We start from the raw sequence: 16,854 nt of genomic DNA, 5'->3' as shown, positions 1-16,854 counted from the left end.
ATGTGTGCTCTAGCTGCTTTTTTAATAAAGTGTAAAACAGTAAGCTGCAGTGGTGCAGTGGTAGTGTTGTTACCTCACAGCAAGAGGTTCTCCCGTTCGATTCTTGGCTGAAGCACCTTCTGTGCGGAGTCTGCATGTCCTCCCTGCAGTTGAGTAGCGTTCAAAAGACATGTGTGAATGGGCATGCCTTCGTTGAGTGTCAAGCTGGCACCTTAGCACTGTAAAAATCTACTGCCAGTCATTAGCAGACTGGAGTTCTGCTGTGGCAACCCCTAACTGGGAAAAGTCAAAAGAAGAACAACATAAAGCAGAATGCCCAGACATTAGATCATTGCTTGAATGAGAAAAATAAGGAGCAGTTGTCAAAGCCATCAAATAAAATAGTGACAGTAATAAATTAATTCCAAAAAAATGATCAACTTTTGAAAAGGCAAAAAATACCTTAGTTAAAAAAATAGTGTAACAGATGGATACAATTTTTTAAAGATAGGTATGCACAGAATTCATTCTTGCATGTGTGTGTTTGGGTGTGTGTGTGTGTGTGTGTGTGTGTGTGTGTGTGTGTGTGTGTGTGTGTATACATGTTAACCAGTCACAGATTATCAGCTGCCACACATCAGCTAAACAATATGGGGGATATTTAGAAAGGTATAATGCTTATATGAAGCTTTGATTACCATAGTGTTGTTTTGTTTTTACCAGCTGTCATAGAATGTGGCTAGATTTGAATCTGAACCTTATTCAGAAATAATATAGCTACATTCCATGAAAGCAGGTAAAAAATAAGAAAACACCATCATATGGTAATTAACATTTTACATAAAGGCTAAGATTTTCTGTGTTCTTCTGTGGTTCAGAACTACAATTGTGTGTCTGTACAAAACTAGGAAATGTGCAGTCTTTGAAGTCTGATATTCTGAAGTAACTTAAATAAAATATAAAAGATAAATACTAACAAGAATTAGAGAAGATCAATGGAAAAATATAAGGTGACTGCTTGCCACAGGCAATCAAAAAAATCAAGTTGTTTTTTGATGTAGACTGTCAAAAAATCAGGAAACAAAAACAGTTTCAGGGCAAGTTATTACAGAAATATCACAACAGTGAATGTGATTCTCATGATAGGGACTTCCCATAAAATATAAAAATGTACAAGGAAAAAAAAAAACAACTTTGAAATGAAATCACACAGGGTGACAGCTCTTGATCAGGCCATCCTGGGGTATAACAAATAAAAGGATAAGTTAAAGTGATGCAATGAACATTAGTAACACAGTAGATAACTGGAATGCACACTGGCTCATACTGATTTATTATACATGTAATCAGGCTACAAGTTAAGTATGTACTTTATTAGCATCTATAATGCTTCCACAGATATTTATGTCAAAATGATGATTCTATCTATCCCTCCCTTCATCTCTATTTCTGTCTTCCCTTTTTGTGTGGGAAGAACTTGTCATCAGTTTACACTAAGAAGTCATGGATGGCTTGTCCCATCCAGTTGACTGAGTGGAAGCAAGAAGATTATTCTGTATTATCATTTGCTGTGCTGTTATGATTTCTTTAACATACTAAAATGGGGCTAATATTTAGAATCTTAACAATGGGATGGCATCAGAATCACTGAACAAATTCAGGAGTAACAGTGCTACTCAGAAAGTAGAATCTGTAACTTACTGAGATGGTAGGAAAATTGGCAGACCAAGTGATCAGTGATACTTTTTCTGTTGCACCCAAGCCATGGTGACTGAGGAGTTGACCATTCTGTCATCATATTTATTTATTTTATTTAACATTTGTTTACCGGGAAAGTCTGACTTGGAACAAAGCCAATTTGCAACAGAGGCCCAGGGTGAACTGCTCCAGATGCATGTCTTTGAAATGTGGAAGAAAAACGGACCACCTAGAGGAAACCCACACAAACACAGAGAGGACATGCTGACTCCGCACAGAAGGCACTCCAGCTGAGAATTAAACTGGAGAACCACTTGCTGTGAAGCGACAATGCTACCACTGCACCACTGCACCATATTGTCATCATCATCATCATCATCATCATCATCATCATCATCACATTTCCTTTCTAACTTCTTACATAGTAGTAGCTCTTAGTACTGTGGGTGGTGCAGTGGTGCAGTGGATGGTGTTGTCACCTCACAGCAAGAGGTTCTCCAGTTTGATTCTTGGCTGGGGTGCCTTCTGTGTGGAGTCTGTCTCTCCTGCCTTCATTTGCATGGGATACTGCTGGGTGCTCTGGTTTCCTCCCGCATTCCAAAGATATGCATCTGGAGGGTTTCTCCCCGGGCCTCTACTGAAAATGGGCTGTGTCCCAGTCAGACTTTCCTGGCAAACAAATGTTAAATAAATACTCATAATATTGAACTCAAAGCCCTCTTTTAACTAAACTTGAACACATGGCAAGCATATGGTCAAAGGTAGAGACCTATCATATGGGCTGTAGTGAGTGCTGTTTTTAGTAGCATGGTTGTTTAACGAGAAGCTGTAAGCAAGTGTATCTTTTAGTATAGATCAAGAGGATTTTATCTATATTTGACTTAAAGCAGACTTCAAGAGACATCAAGAAATGGAATTCCATGTTTATCAAGTGTATTTATGTGCATTTGTTAAATGGGTGGATGGTCTGATCCAAATATCCTTTTCAGTCATGATTCAAGTTAGATAGATGTTTTAAGTTTGTTGCCACTTCCACTTGTTGATCATTTCCTTACATTACTATTAAATGCACTTGTCTGTTGTATCATATTGACAACATACCTCTTAGAGTTGACCTAGTAATCAGGAATTAAAGGACACAAACAAATAGTAATCTAACCTTTGACCATCATGTGTTTACAGTGGTGAAAAAAATAATTCCATATTTATTTATTTATTTATTTATTTTACATTTGTTGACCGGGCTAGTCTAGCTGGATGTATGTCCATTTTCAGTAGAGGCCTGGGGAGAAAAGCTCCAGGTGATAAAAAAAATGCAGTTTTAACATACATACAGAGACAGTGACATATACAATCAAGATTATGCTAAAAAAGGCTATACATAACAAAAAGGTTGAGACAAAGGTATATACAGTCAATATGCAGTATGGTACAAAGGTAAGGTACAGAAGTTATACTTAATGCACCAAGAGGAATTAAATTCAAAGTGTCTATTGGTTACAGTTCCTGGTTTCATTGGTAGTAAGCAGCATTTAACTAATATAAAAAGTAGAATTTAAGAGATCCTGGAAACTATCGCCCCATAAGTCTCACTAGCTTGGTCTGCAAAGCTATGGAAAGGATCATCATGGACCTTATAAATAAAGATATTGGGGACCTACAGACACTGGATCCTACCCAGTTCGGCTTTGTTAAGGGCAGATCCTGCCTCTTAAACCTGGTTGATTTCTTTGAAACAGTCACCAAGGTCATTGACAAGGGGAAGGTGGTCCACACAGCCTACCTGGACCTCGCAAAAGCCTTCGATACAATACCCCACTCGGGCATTATAGATAAGCTCACTAGCTTAAATATAAACCCCTATGTCACTAGATGGGTTGCAAACTGGCTCAAGGACAGAACCCACATGGTTAGAATAGCTGGAGCCATGTCAGACTCCAAACCAGTTACAAGTGGCATCCCACAAGGCTCAGTCTTGGGACATCTCTTGTTCGGTATATATTTCTCGGAGGTACAGGCCAACATGGAAGGACTGTGGCTGACCAAGTTCGCAGATGACTGCAAACTGGGCACCATAATAGACTCTCCAGCCGACACAAGCATCCTCCAAAAGGGCCTCATAGAAACAGACAACTGGTGCCAGAGCCATGGCCTCAAGCTAAATGCCAAAAGTGTATAGTCATCCCTTTGGCAAAAACAAAGTGCCACAAATTACCACATAGGTGGTAATCCATTAAGTACAGAAGAAGTAATTAGGGACCTGGGGACCCAAGTTGATAGCAATCTCTCATTTGACAACCACGTGGCCAAAGTGGTTAGAAAAACATTTTATATAGCCCACCTAATCATGAAGGGATTCACATCTAGATCAGGGAGGTCATCGTGCCTCTTTACTCATCCCTCATCAGGCCCATAATTGAGTACAATGCCCCTTTTGGGATGTACCTTACCAGACACCTGCAGTAACTGGAAAGACCCCAAAAGTACCTCACCAAGAGGATCAAGGGGCTCAAACAGATGCCATATGCTGCCCGGTTAAAGAAACTCCAGCTCTACTCAGTGGCATACCGCCTGCTCAGAGGTGATCTGTGCCTGACGTATAAAGCCATGTCCAACCCGAAATTAATGGACATGCTGCACCTCAGAAAATCCAAATCCCATCGAGCTACGCACTCGAGGGACTTAAACCTCAGCACTGAAATAAATAGGACATGCTGGAGGGACAGATTCATAACCCAGAGGCTCCCTTCACTCTGGAATAAAATCTCAGTCCAGGTTAGGCAGAGTCCCTCATTGACTCTCTTCAAGAGGAATCTTGATGAGTGGATGGGAGATCGTAGGTTTACCCCGGGTATCACTTCTGTGTCACTGTTAGACAGAGGCACAGTATACTAACCTCGAAAAAGGGCATAGCAAAATTAATTTAAAATGGGTGGCGAAAGCCATACACACTCTGGCTAGGCTTATAAATGCCCTAGGGCAGATAGCCTAGTATGAACCTATGAACCTATGAACCTATAAGAGATGATACAAATAAAAGGAGAAAGGCTTAGTCAGGGTTGCTACAAGGGCATAACCAGTGTGATTTCAGGTGTCTTTTGAGATTTTGTTTAAAGAGTGGCAAGGAAGGAAGTGATGCAAGATCATCAGGTAGTAGGTTCCAGTTTTTACCGGCTCTGTTAGAAAACAGTGAGTCCCCTGCCAAGTTGTTGGATTTACTTATGCTGATTAGTCATTTATTAAAAGATCGTAATGAATTAAGATTTGTATACGGAATTATAAGGTTTGAAAGTATAGGGGTGTTGTTTGGGTGATTTAGGATCTTGTGGGCTATGGTAAGTTGAAACAGTTGTAGTAGGTTTTGTAGTTCAAACCAGCCCAGCTGCTTTAGATTCAGACAGTGATGGGTTCGGAAGGGATTACCAGTGGCAAATCTGGCGATGTGATTATAAGAGTTGGCCAATTTGAGAAGATTATTTTTAGACAGGTTAGTATATATGTGGAAGCATAGAGAAGTGTAGAGATAAGATGGGAGTGGGCAATGGTAGATCTTGCTGCTTGTGTAAGGAATGCCCTAATTCTGTATGGGGACCCCATTTTTTGTTGACTGTTTTTATAATGTTATTAATATGGGTGTCAAAGTTGAGATTGTTGTCTATTGTAATACCTAGGAGTTTGGTGATAGAATCTGGGGATATGAGGATGCCATTATTAGATACGACTGAGAAATCAATGGGGGAGGACTTGCGAGTAGGTGTAAAGAGGAGGAGCTTTGTTTTTTTGGGATTGAGGAGGAGGCAACGTTTTGAGAACCAGGTCTCCAATGTGTTAAATACTTTCTGAGTTAGGGATTGCAGTTCTGATGCAGAGTTGGCTGAATATATGAGTGGTGAATATTCTGCATATTTTATGCAGGTAGCTTCAGGAATAACTAGGTATAGATCATTGATAAATGTTGAAAATAAGAGAGGTCCTAGAATGGAACCTTGAGGGACCCCGAGGATTACTGGTAGGTGGGAAGAAAGACTATTCTCCCAGAGCACTGCCTGCTGCCTATTTGTAAGGTAGGAACTAAACCATTGTATAGTCTGATTGCTAAGTGAAAGAGATTTCAGGATATTTATAAGAAGAGTATGGTTCACCATATCAAAGGCTTTTGAAAGATCAATAAAAAGTGCTGAAGAGAGAGCACTGTCATTACAGTTTCTGTTAATGGAGTCAGTGAAGGATAGGAGGGCAGTAGTAGTACTGTGAAATGGTCTAAAGCCATATTGCAAAACTTATAAACAAAGGTATGACATCTAAGTCCAAGGAAGTCATTGTTTCACTGTATTCAGCATTCATCAGACCTGTCATTGAGTACAATGCTGCCCCCTTTGATATGTACCTAACCAGGCATATCCAACAATTGGAATGTCCACAGAGGTTCCTCACTAAAAGAATACAGGGTGCAAGTAAAATGTCCTATGCAGACCACCCGAAGCCCTATCCCTGTATTTTGTCTCCTACAGGCTTTTGAGGGGAGAGATCTGTGCTTGGCATACAGGGCATTGTCAGACCCCACTCTGATGGACCTCCTGCATATCCACAAAGCAAACAGCACCAGAATTACCCATTCTAAAGACTTAAACTTTGCTTGTAATATAAATAGGTCCTGCTGGAAAGATAGGTATGTATCCCAGAGACTACCATATCTATGGAAAAGGCTCCCCATCCATGTGAAGCAGAGTTCCTACCTAACCTAATTCAAGTGCAACTTGGACAATTGGATGGGAGACTGGAAATTCATCCATGGTTTGGCACTTATGTCTCTAATGGACACAGGTAACCTGTAAATGGTTACACTTATCAAGGGTATCAGAACTTGTCAGAGATTTGGGATGCATGGCTAGTCTTAAAAGGGCCCTTGTGGTCATTAGCCTAATATGCACCTATGAACCTATGAGTCTAAGTCTCTTCACTCCAAATACTGAACTGCTCGGAAGCATTTTTATGTTTGTTGCTATTGCATTAACAACAAAACTGTTATGCAGAAAAATTAGAACAGTTTTTTGAGTGAAGTATACATTAAAGGATACTTACAATACTAAAAAAACTATAAATTAACATAAAAATAGAGTACATACAAAACTTTTAAGATCCCCATCTTTAAAAGTAATATCAAGATTTTTGAGTCTAGCCAGTCAAAATAGGAGCATTTTGTTTAAATGTTTCCTTTAAAAAAGCAAATTAAAACAAAAGAAAAAAAAAGGAAAATGGACACAATTGGCTTTCCTTTTCATAACTGAAATGTGCAAAGGCTGTTAGTGAAATTAAGACTGTATTTGATACAGCTGTGTGTAACTCTTACATTTTCTTTTGGGTTTGGCATAATGGTTAAGGTTTTCACCTTATGGACATAAGGTACAGGGATTGATTCTGACTTCAGGCTTAAAATGGCCCTTAAGAGCAGTTAGCCATGTATGAACCTATGAACAAAAATAATCAGAAAAAAACCCTCTGGGACTACTGTCAAATGTTTGCATTATGCAGTTACAAGCTTAAAAGAGTAAATACAACTGATTTGTACTGGCATGCATGTACTAAGGAATAAGAAGGAGAAGTCTGTACCTATAATAATTTTATCTAGCAAATGGGAATCTCTTTTATCAGAAACTCCCAGTTTTATATGGGACAGCATGAGATCAACTCTACCAAGAATAGACAAGTCCCCAGATTTAATAAATTCCATGTAGGCATAGTGTAGAGCCTACATGGAAGTTACCGTATCCATGTACGTGGTTTCCCCTCAGTAGCACACCATGCATATTAATGATGGCAATTTGCTGAAGGAGGGCTGTGGAACACAATTATTGAATCAGTGTAGGGAGTGTGTCACTAACTGTGTCTGCAGATGAGTAACACATTCCCTGCACTGTCTAAGTGCATGATACCAATGTATTTAATTTTTACATTTTTTTTAACTTTTGCATGGTGCTGCATGACACTCAGCAATTGACATGTGCCAGACATCTAAAAATGAAACCAGATGCATTTAATTTTTGATTCAAAGATCAAGTTTAACCATAGGCAAGTGGGTTTGCATGGCATGGCATGGTGTTTAGCAGTGCTTAAACTTGGCTTAGAGGTATATGTAAAAGTATAGCAACATTCCACATATCCATTTAGCCGAGTGGATAGAGTTACGGCCTTATGTGGAGTAAGTGCAGGATTTGAATACATGGAAGGGAAATTAAGCAATTATTTTTGAAATATAAATCATGTCAGTTATTTTTAAATCATGATTTGCTGCTCTCAGCTAAGCTTTGCTAAGACCTGTTCAGACCAGCTAAGTACTGTTTAAACAATCTCTGTTTAGGCACTGCTTGGCAGTGATTGGCATTGTTTGGCTGTGCTTAGCTGGTTTGCACACTGTTAAGCACTGCTAAGCATTGCCAGTTTAAGCACTGCTCAGCTCAGCTGCACTAGTTTATGCAGTGCCAAGTGACCCGCTGCATTTTTTTTAAATTGCCATATGGCATTTAAGGGTGAGAAAACAGGCTATATTAAGTGCAACAGGTAGGAATATAGCATAAGGTACAGCCCAACATTCTAATAATGGGTGTTTTCAACTACCCTACCATTAACTGGGAAAACTACTCATGTACCAACTCTTTTGCTCAACATTTTCTGGAAATCATCAATTCCAACGCCTTGGATCAACTTATCCACACCCCCACCAGGGGCAGCAATATCCTAAACCTGGTCATCACCAACATGAGTGACCGGTGTTCCACACCAGTGGTCAGCTCCTCGTTGGTCAGATCCGACCACAAGCTAATCACCCTAGACATCCACATCCCACTCCCACCCCCATTAGGAAAACAACTGTAAAAAATTTCTCCAAAGCCAACTTCACGCTTCTTAAGACACAGGTGGCAAACTTCACGACACCCATGCAGATGGATAATAGATGTACGACTGCTGAATCCTACATAAATGCACTTTATAAGTCCTTACACGAGTGCATGGATCATGCTATTTCTAACAGAACCAAGATGCTATCCTCCAAAAAAGGAAGCCAATCTGGTGGTCTTCTGCCATAAACATACTCTAGAACAGAAGAAAGAAACTGTTGCAAAAAAGAGTAAAATCTTACGATTGGTGGAACTCCCTGGTCAGCCTCAGTAAGAAGCTGAGATCCCTCATAAAATCCTCCAAAGCTAGTTATGAAAACAAAATTGCCACTGATTCTAAAGACAACCACAAAGCATTCTATAGCTATGTCAAGAATCTCAATGGAAACACTCAAATCTGCTCTGAGTTACAGCACAATGACACTAAATATACAGAACCAACTGATATTGCCAACATCCTGGCAGATAGGTTCAGTGCTAACTTTACCCACCCTCTCACCCCCTAAAGGGCCCATCTTTATACTAGAAGAATGCAAAGTTTCTGTAATCATGGCCACACAGGTAAAAACCTCACTCTCCAAAGCCAAGAACACAGCATCCATGGGACCTGACAACATCCTAGGCTGCCTTCTACATGAACTACAGAATGAACTGACACCCCACCTAAGTACCATGTTCAATCATAGCCTCACCTCAGGCTGTGTGTCCATTGAATGGTGCACTGTGACAGTCATTCCACTCCACAAAGGGGGGCCAGAACAGACCCCAGGAACTACCACCCCATTAGCCTGACGAGCCTGGTCTGCAAGGCCATGGAATGTATCATCATGGAACTCATAAACAAAGCCATTGGAGATCTCCAAACACTGGACCCCACACAGTTTGGGTTTGTAAAAGGCAGATCATATCTCCTTAACCTGATAGACTTCTTTGAAGTAGTCACCAAAGCCATAGATGAGGGTAAGGTGGTTCACACAGCCTATCTAGATCTCGCCAAGGCATTCAACACCATCCCCCATTCTGGAATTATAGATAAACTCACTAAACTAGGTATAAATCCCTATGTCACAAGATGGATTGCCAACTGGCTTACTGACAGAACCCACACTGTGAATGTAGCAGACTCCAAATCAGACTTCAGACCAGTGACAAGTGGAGTACCACAGGGTTCAGTCCTGGGTCCTCTCCTGTTTGGTATCTACTTCTCTGAAGTACAGACTAACACAGAAGGTCTTTGGCTAACTAAATTCACAGATGACTGCAAACTAGGAGCCATAATCAAAACTCCTAACGATGTGGACATCCTACAAAAGGGCCTCACTGAGACAGATGCCTAGTGTCAAAGCCATGGTCTCAAGCTCAATGCCAAAAAGTGCATTGTCATCCCCTTTGGTAAAAACTCTGTACCCATGAACTACCACATAGACGGTAGTCTACTTAACACCAAAAGTGTGATAAGAGACCTTGGGACACAGGTGGACAGTAGTCTCTCCTTTGATAATCACATCACCACAGTGGTCAGGAAATCCTTCTATGTGGCACACCTCATCACAAAAGGTTTCTCATCCAGAAAAAAAGAGGTCATTGTTCCCCTCTACTCATCACTCATTAGACCCATTATAGAGTACAATGCCCCTTTTGGTATGTACCTCACAAGACATCTACGACAACTGAAAAGGCCGCAAAAATACCTCACAAAGAGGATTACTGGCCTCAAACAGATGCCTTACGCAGACCGTCTCAAAAAACTTCAGCTTTACTCCGTCGCATATCACCTACTCAGAGGCGATCTCTGCCTAACATACAAAGCTATGTCAAACCCAGAGCTGTTGGACATGCTCCACTTAAAGAAATCCCAATCCCTCCTGGCTACACGCTCTAGGGACCTAAACCTTGTCACCACAATAAACAGAACATGCTGGAGGGATAGATTCCTGTCCCAGAGACTTCCCATACTCTGGAACAGACTACCTATCTATGTCAAACAGAGCTCCTCATTAGCACACTTCAAGAAAAATCTTGATGATTGGATGGGTAATTTTCTTGGGTGGCGAAAGCCAGGGTACCTTTTTGGCTAGGCTTGTATAGGCCCTAGAGCCAATAGCCTAGTACCTACATATGAACCTATGAACCTATAACCAGTTGGAGTTTGAGCTGTGCAGGAACAACTATAGTGCAATAAACAGGAAGACTAAAGCATTAACAGACCCTGATAATGTAAATGAAGTAAAGTTTCCTACCCACTAACAGTATATTTTGTACACCTGCAGTCTATGTAGTAATGTATAGTTTACCTAATATCTCTGTCATGCATGAATCTCATGCATGTGTGTTCAACTGTCACTGCAGTCTAGTATAAAACTGTAGTACTATTACCAAGTCATATTTTGTTTCCAAGTGAGCTCTAGGCAAATATCAGTCAATCAGTCATCAGCAGTGGCTCAGTAGCTCAGTTTGTTAAATGCTCTGTCTGAATTACATTTTGCCATACACAGACCCGGGATCAAATCCAATACCAAGTATAATAAATATTATTGAATCAGTTATGTATTTCTGACAGATGTTCTCTCCACAGGAAGTGCAAGTAAATGGGTGAAGTAGCCCTTATTTTGAGTAAATAATTTGTGTGTTCAGATATAACACACTGTTAACAGCATTGACCAGGAATGTGACAAGGCTGCATAAAATAAAGACAAAAAGTACTATACTAATAAAATAAAATAAATAAAATGCATAATCTTGGCATGGCTGTATGCATGGAGTTTCTGTGAAGGTTTGCTGAATGTCTATCCCCATGCCTGCCAAGGACGGCATGATAGTTGTTTACTCTCTGTACTGTACACATACATGTCTCTCAAGTGCCACACTGTCACAGACTATGATTACTGTTGTGTAATCCCTCTGTCACAGATGTATCATCGACATGATTATGTCAATAGCACAGTCACACTACATCAGTCCATAGTACACCATGATAGTTATATAGGTCCACCTGATGTGTAAGTGTTCTCTGTAGTTATGTAACTGCAGGTGCTACTGCTTGGCCCATACTGTCCCATATGGATAGCTTGAGAAGTATGTGCATGCTACAGCAGCTATAGGGCATTGTTATACATAATGGAAGGACAGTTCTGTAGCATATATAGCAGAACTGTTGTAAACTATATAGCCTATACCTGTATTAATGGACTGTATTTCTCTTTTTCCCCACCCCTTACCTTCATCTAAATTTATTATTGTTATACATTGGTTATGATTTACTATTGACATATATTGTTCTCTAAACTTTATTTTTGAGGCATGTGTTTTATTATTGTTATGTATTATAATGGTTGCGTATTAACATATTTTCTTGAATTACCTATGTTGTTGGCCTTATGCTGTAACTGTTACTGGCATGCTGTTAATATACTGTTATCTTATTTATTGTTGTGTTCCATATAATATGCATTGAAATGTTAATGTGTTATTTCCAATGTTCTGGTATGCTGTTATAACTAACAAAATGTTTTGTTCATAGTTAACCTATTCGCATTGCTACACCTCTATCACCACAGCAGGATAGGGTAGACCGGTTCCTGCTGATTTGCGTACCCTACCTCAGCTGGCCATGGCACCGGATACCAGTGCATCTGAGACCCAGGCTGGTGGTTCCCCTTCTGCTGGCCCTGCACCACACTTGGGTGGAGCCACCTCTGAAGATAAGGCCCGCCCCCCCCCCCAGGAGCAGTGGCAGAGGGGCAGTAGCCAGCCAAGATCAACTACCAACCATGGTGTACAGGATTGTGCATAGGAGTTATGAACAATCCCTGTGCCTGATTGAGGGAAGACTCGACAACCTGGTGGGGCCTAGTGGCCCTGGCACCCAGCTTCCAGCACAGCCACCTTCGGAGCAGCAAAGGAACAGTATTAACTGCCCATGGGTGGGGAGCTCAGTCATGCTGCTGCTGTCTGGGGGCGCATGCATCTCTGATTCCACAACACCCTCCTGATCCAAGGTGTTTACCCCTCCTGTGTAACACACCACCCATGTATGTTGTCTGCAAATGCAAACTCTCCTACCCAACTTACCTTTCCACATGTACCTACATCCCTTCCCAACATTCCACTCTCTCCTTAAAAAAGAAGTGGGTATCTGTCCCACATAAAAATATCACCCCATAGTAGCTCTCCATTTCACACCTGTGTCCACTGGACACAACTAATTAGGTTCAATTGGCTTGACAACATATTTATCTTGTCCTCACACCTCTCTCTGGGGTTTGGGGGTCCAAATTCATGTACAAGGTCTGTAAAATCTGCACAGTTGTTGCTGTACAAGAAATGGAAAGCTATGGCCATTTCATACACTCTTCCTGCACAACCCTACCTGCCTTTCAGTATGTTTTTCCCCTGCTTGACCCTTTTCACCACTATCCTCTCACCCCCTTTTTCTTTTCTTTTTTAATTTTTATCACAGGTTTCCATGGAGCTATTGTGGTTCACTGTGCAATCCTGTACAAACCCACTTAAATGTGCTTAAAAGTGCCTTAATGATCTTATGTGTTTCTCACAGTGTTAGGCACATCTGAAAAATAATCACCACTGCCACAGTTTGAACCCAGGCCCTTGTCAACTACAGCATAGTGCATTAGCCCACTAGGCAACTCAGCTCTGAATTAAAGCAAGTGCATCCAGCAAAATATACTATCAGACTGGAAGTACATATAATTGGAAACATGGGAGTGTACCTGGGACTGTGATGCAAACACTACACCAGTACACAGCCAAATAAATAATGGATGTACATGAAGCCTGGGATAGCAGGCATACCTGTCAACATATTGTTACAGAATATCCAGAGTTTTGCCCCCTATTTTTGGCCCGGTTTTCATAAAATATTATTCTTCTGGCAAAGTAATGGCAAGTCATTAAAGACTGAGGTTAGAAAATCACGACAGACATTTCAGTTTCATACTTCATACCCTTCAGAAAACAAACGCTAATGCAAAACTTGTTAATCTATCAACATTCTAAGTTTGTAAGAACAATATTTACAGATTGTCCCTATTTTTGGGCCTCTGTCCCAGTTTTATTTATGGCTTTGTCCAGATTTCTTCCTCTAAGAGGTTGAGAGGTATGATAGCAGGTAATTTTTCCTTTTTATCGGCAACATCTTTAAACACACCTGCTAAGGCAGTGATGGCAAAGTACATGTATAGAACTGGGACCATGCTTTACAACAACTGCCTTTGAAAGCCATGCTCATAATAATGGATCCAGACAATGTGTGTCACAGACCTTATGTATGCACATATATCTTGCAAATACACTGGCTACAACAGTAGCTCAGACTGTTAAATGCCTTTCATAAAGTATATTTTGCCACCCACAGTCCTGGGTTTGAATCCAGTGTATTGCACATCAATTGCATTCTTGTGAACACAGCAAGTAATGACTGAGTCATGCAATTTTAACCCACACAGATTGCTGCTCCTGCATTAACTGCTACCCATGTCTGCAAGTCAAAGGCCTGTAGGCAGGGGCACACTGCACATATTTGTATAGCCAAACTGTATGCCATCTACTACTCTGTGACTGGCACTGTTACATAACAGATGTACATTACACACATGCCTCAATTGGAATGTAAAGCTTACCCTTATCCTGGCTGTGCTGTGACAACACAGCTGACACTGCTACCTCAGTTACATGTACAGCTTGCTGTCCTCTAAATAGTTCATACTCCCCCATGTGCCCTAGGCTGCAACAGCAACTGTAGCCTGGAACATATGCAGCTGTATGTTAAACTAACTGCTATGGACCTACCATATCTCACAACCCCCTGGAACAAGGAATCCAGGCACAACCATAAATAAAGGGTGGGGGGGGGGGCAAAGGTCCAGCGACAGAGACATGTTTCACAGTTTGCCCCTACAAAGATAGTGAACTGATAGAATAGCAGCTACTGCATCAGTATGCATAGTCTGATGGGTATGGTATCTGATATTCACATGTTTTTCTCTCTCCTTACTGACCTTAACCCACAATGTTTACCACTGAACTGCCAGATAATCACAATGTCATGGAACAATGGCCAAACATATCATGTAAAACTGTGGACATACCTCATAAATCTCAACAGTGGACAGTATTTGTACCTACCCTCTGTGATGCTGTAGTCTCCACACTTCACTAATGTCCATCTCAAAGACTAAGAAAGAGGCCAAGGCTGACATGAAGGCCTTAAATATTGCACTTTGGTGCCATGTCATTGGCTAATGAAAGTGCAACCCAGCTGTTTTGAATGCAATTATCAAGTCTGAGCCACAGAAAGGTGCACAGGCAATTGCCTGTTAATGAGCATTCCCTACAAAAGGCAATCAACTGCCTATGGGGAACAAGTCTGTTTGTTGCTTTACACAGACACACTGTGGTTTAGCAAGCTGTTTGCAGAGGATCTGGCCAAAAGGATTACTTCACTCTACCAGGTATGTAATACATGTGCCCATATAATGGGATGCTGATGAGAGGATGAAGGTATGGGGAAAAAAGATTACAACAGTAGACCTGTCGTACATCTATGACATTGACATGTTGGTGATACTCTGCTGTCCAGCAGCTACAGGCATGCCTCTCAACTATCCCTGCTTTGAATTAAATCACAGCTCTGTCCCTGTTACTCCCTCCTATAATGGTTGGCTCTTGTAGGAAAGCTAGTGGATTATGAGTTAGACATATACTGACAGTACATAAGGGTGTACACAGCTGTAATATCACACAATGTACTGTAATTTGCCTCCTGTCCATCTGTCAGTGTTACACAGAAATATTTTAGACATTGTAAAGGTGTCCCTGACTGTGCCTGAAGTATTCTGGCTAGGTCACTGTTTTGTTGACATTCGCACCTCATTGCTTGAATGAACAGAGTAACTGATATTACTGTAGCAGAAGTGTTTTCTGAGGGGTCTGGCATGTGACAGCCAGATTCTTTATATTCTGACATTCATCAATGATTGGCCAACTGTTTGTCAGACATCCACACGTTTGTGCCAAAAGGACCACCTCTATGAGGCACACATTCACATTCTGCAAACATCTGTGTAGTGAAGGCGAATGATGCCTGCAGGGAAGATATACTATGGCAGGTTTGCATTGCTGTCTGTCATTGTGGCACACTGGTGTTGCTGGACTGTCCCCATATAGTTGTTGTAATAGCACACAGCTATTTGTCTGATAGTGGCTCTATGACATAGTAGTGGGATTTTGCACGTAGGGGACACACCACAGTAGACTGCAGTGATGGGTATGAAGCCATATAGCAGAGTCTGCCATGGCACTCAGGGACAAGACCATTATTGCTACTATCTTGGTGATAGCCACACATGTATTGTGCTAATAGACTTTGGGGTATGATGTGTGGGGGAGCGGTGAATAGTGCAACCCATTTTGGTTGTGGAGGGTCTGTACATAGAGAATGTCCACTTATCTGGTTCTGTGATGAGTTCCCCTCTTGTTGTCTTTCAGAAATGATGTCTTACAGGAGGCACACAGCATTTACATCCACAGAAAATAATGTTATCCTGGATGGCCTCAGACTGATCACCACATTCTACTGACCAGGAAGCACTAAAATCATGACAGATGTGCAGCACTGTGGGCTGATCTAGTCACGGCAGTGAGCCAAATCGCCCAACAGGATAGGACCTATATTCACGTCCGACACCGGACCACAAATATGGTCAATGCTGCACAACAAAAGGTAGCTGCTGTGGCCATGGACCATGCTACCACCAGTGGAAGGCCTGCAACAGTACAACCACTCTTGGCCACAAAGGAATTCTTTTTGAAACTGGGATCAGCCACCAGCTCCCAGCCATCTATCACCCCATACATCCTGGAGGTGGGTTCCACAGCGTCCACATCAGAGGAGCATCCAGGTAAGCTTACTGTGTTCATTAGTGTAATACTGTAGCAGTCATTGTGGCAGGATCTGCATACCAGTACACAGGTGCCGGGTCTATCTGCATCAGAGGGAGGGTTGGTTTTAATGCACAGTTGTGCACACATACTCAGAATGTCAGCAATGTAGGCAGTAACACATTAGCTACTGTACATGTGGATATACGCACATATTTCCTTGTAACAATGCAACATGTAGTATTGCTGACAATACCTCTCTCTTACATTTTCATAGGTACGTCAAGTGTGGCCGGAGTCCGAGGTCCTGTACCTGGTAAGTGTGATACTGTAGTTTGACAGATTGCATATAACCTAAGAATGCTAAGGGCTGCCATGTTGC

Source organism: Protopterus annectens, chromosome 10.part0, assembly GCF_019279795.1.
Source record: "Protopterus annectens isolate FY-2018-M chromosome 10.part0, PAN1.0, whole genome shotgun sequence".
In the NCBI taxonomy this organism is placed as follows: domain Eukaryota; kingdom Metazoa; phylum Chordata; order Ceratodontiformes; family Protopteridae; genus Protopterus; species Protopterus annectens.
The sequence above is the reverse complement of the archived record's forward strand: the minus strand, read 5'-3'. Positions refer to the sequence as shown.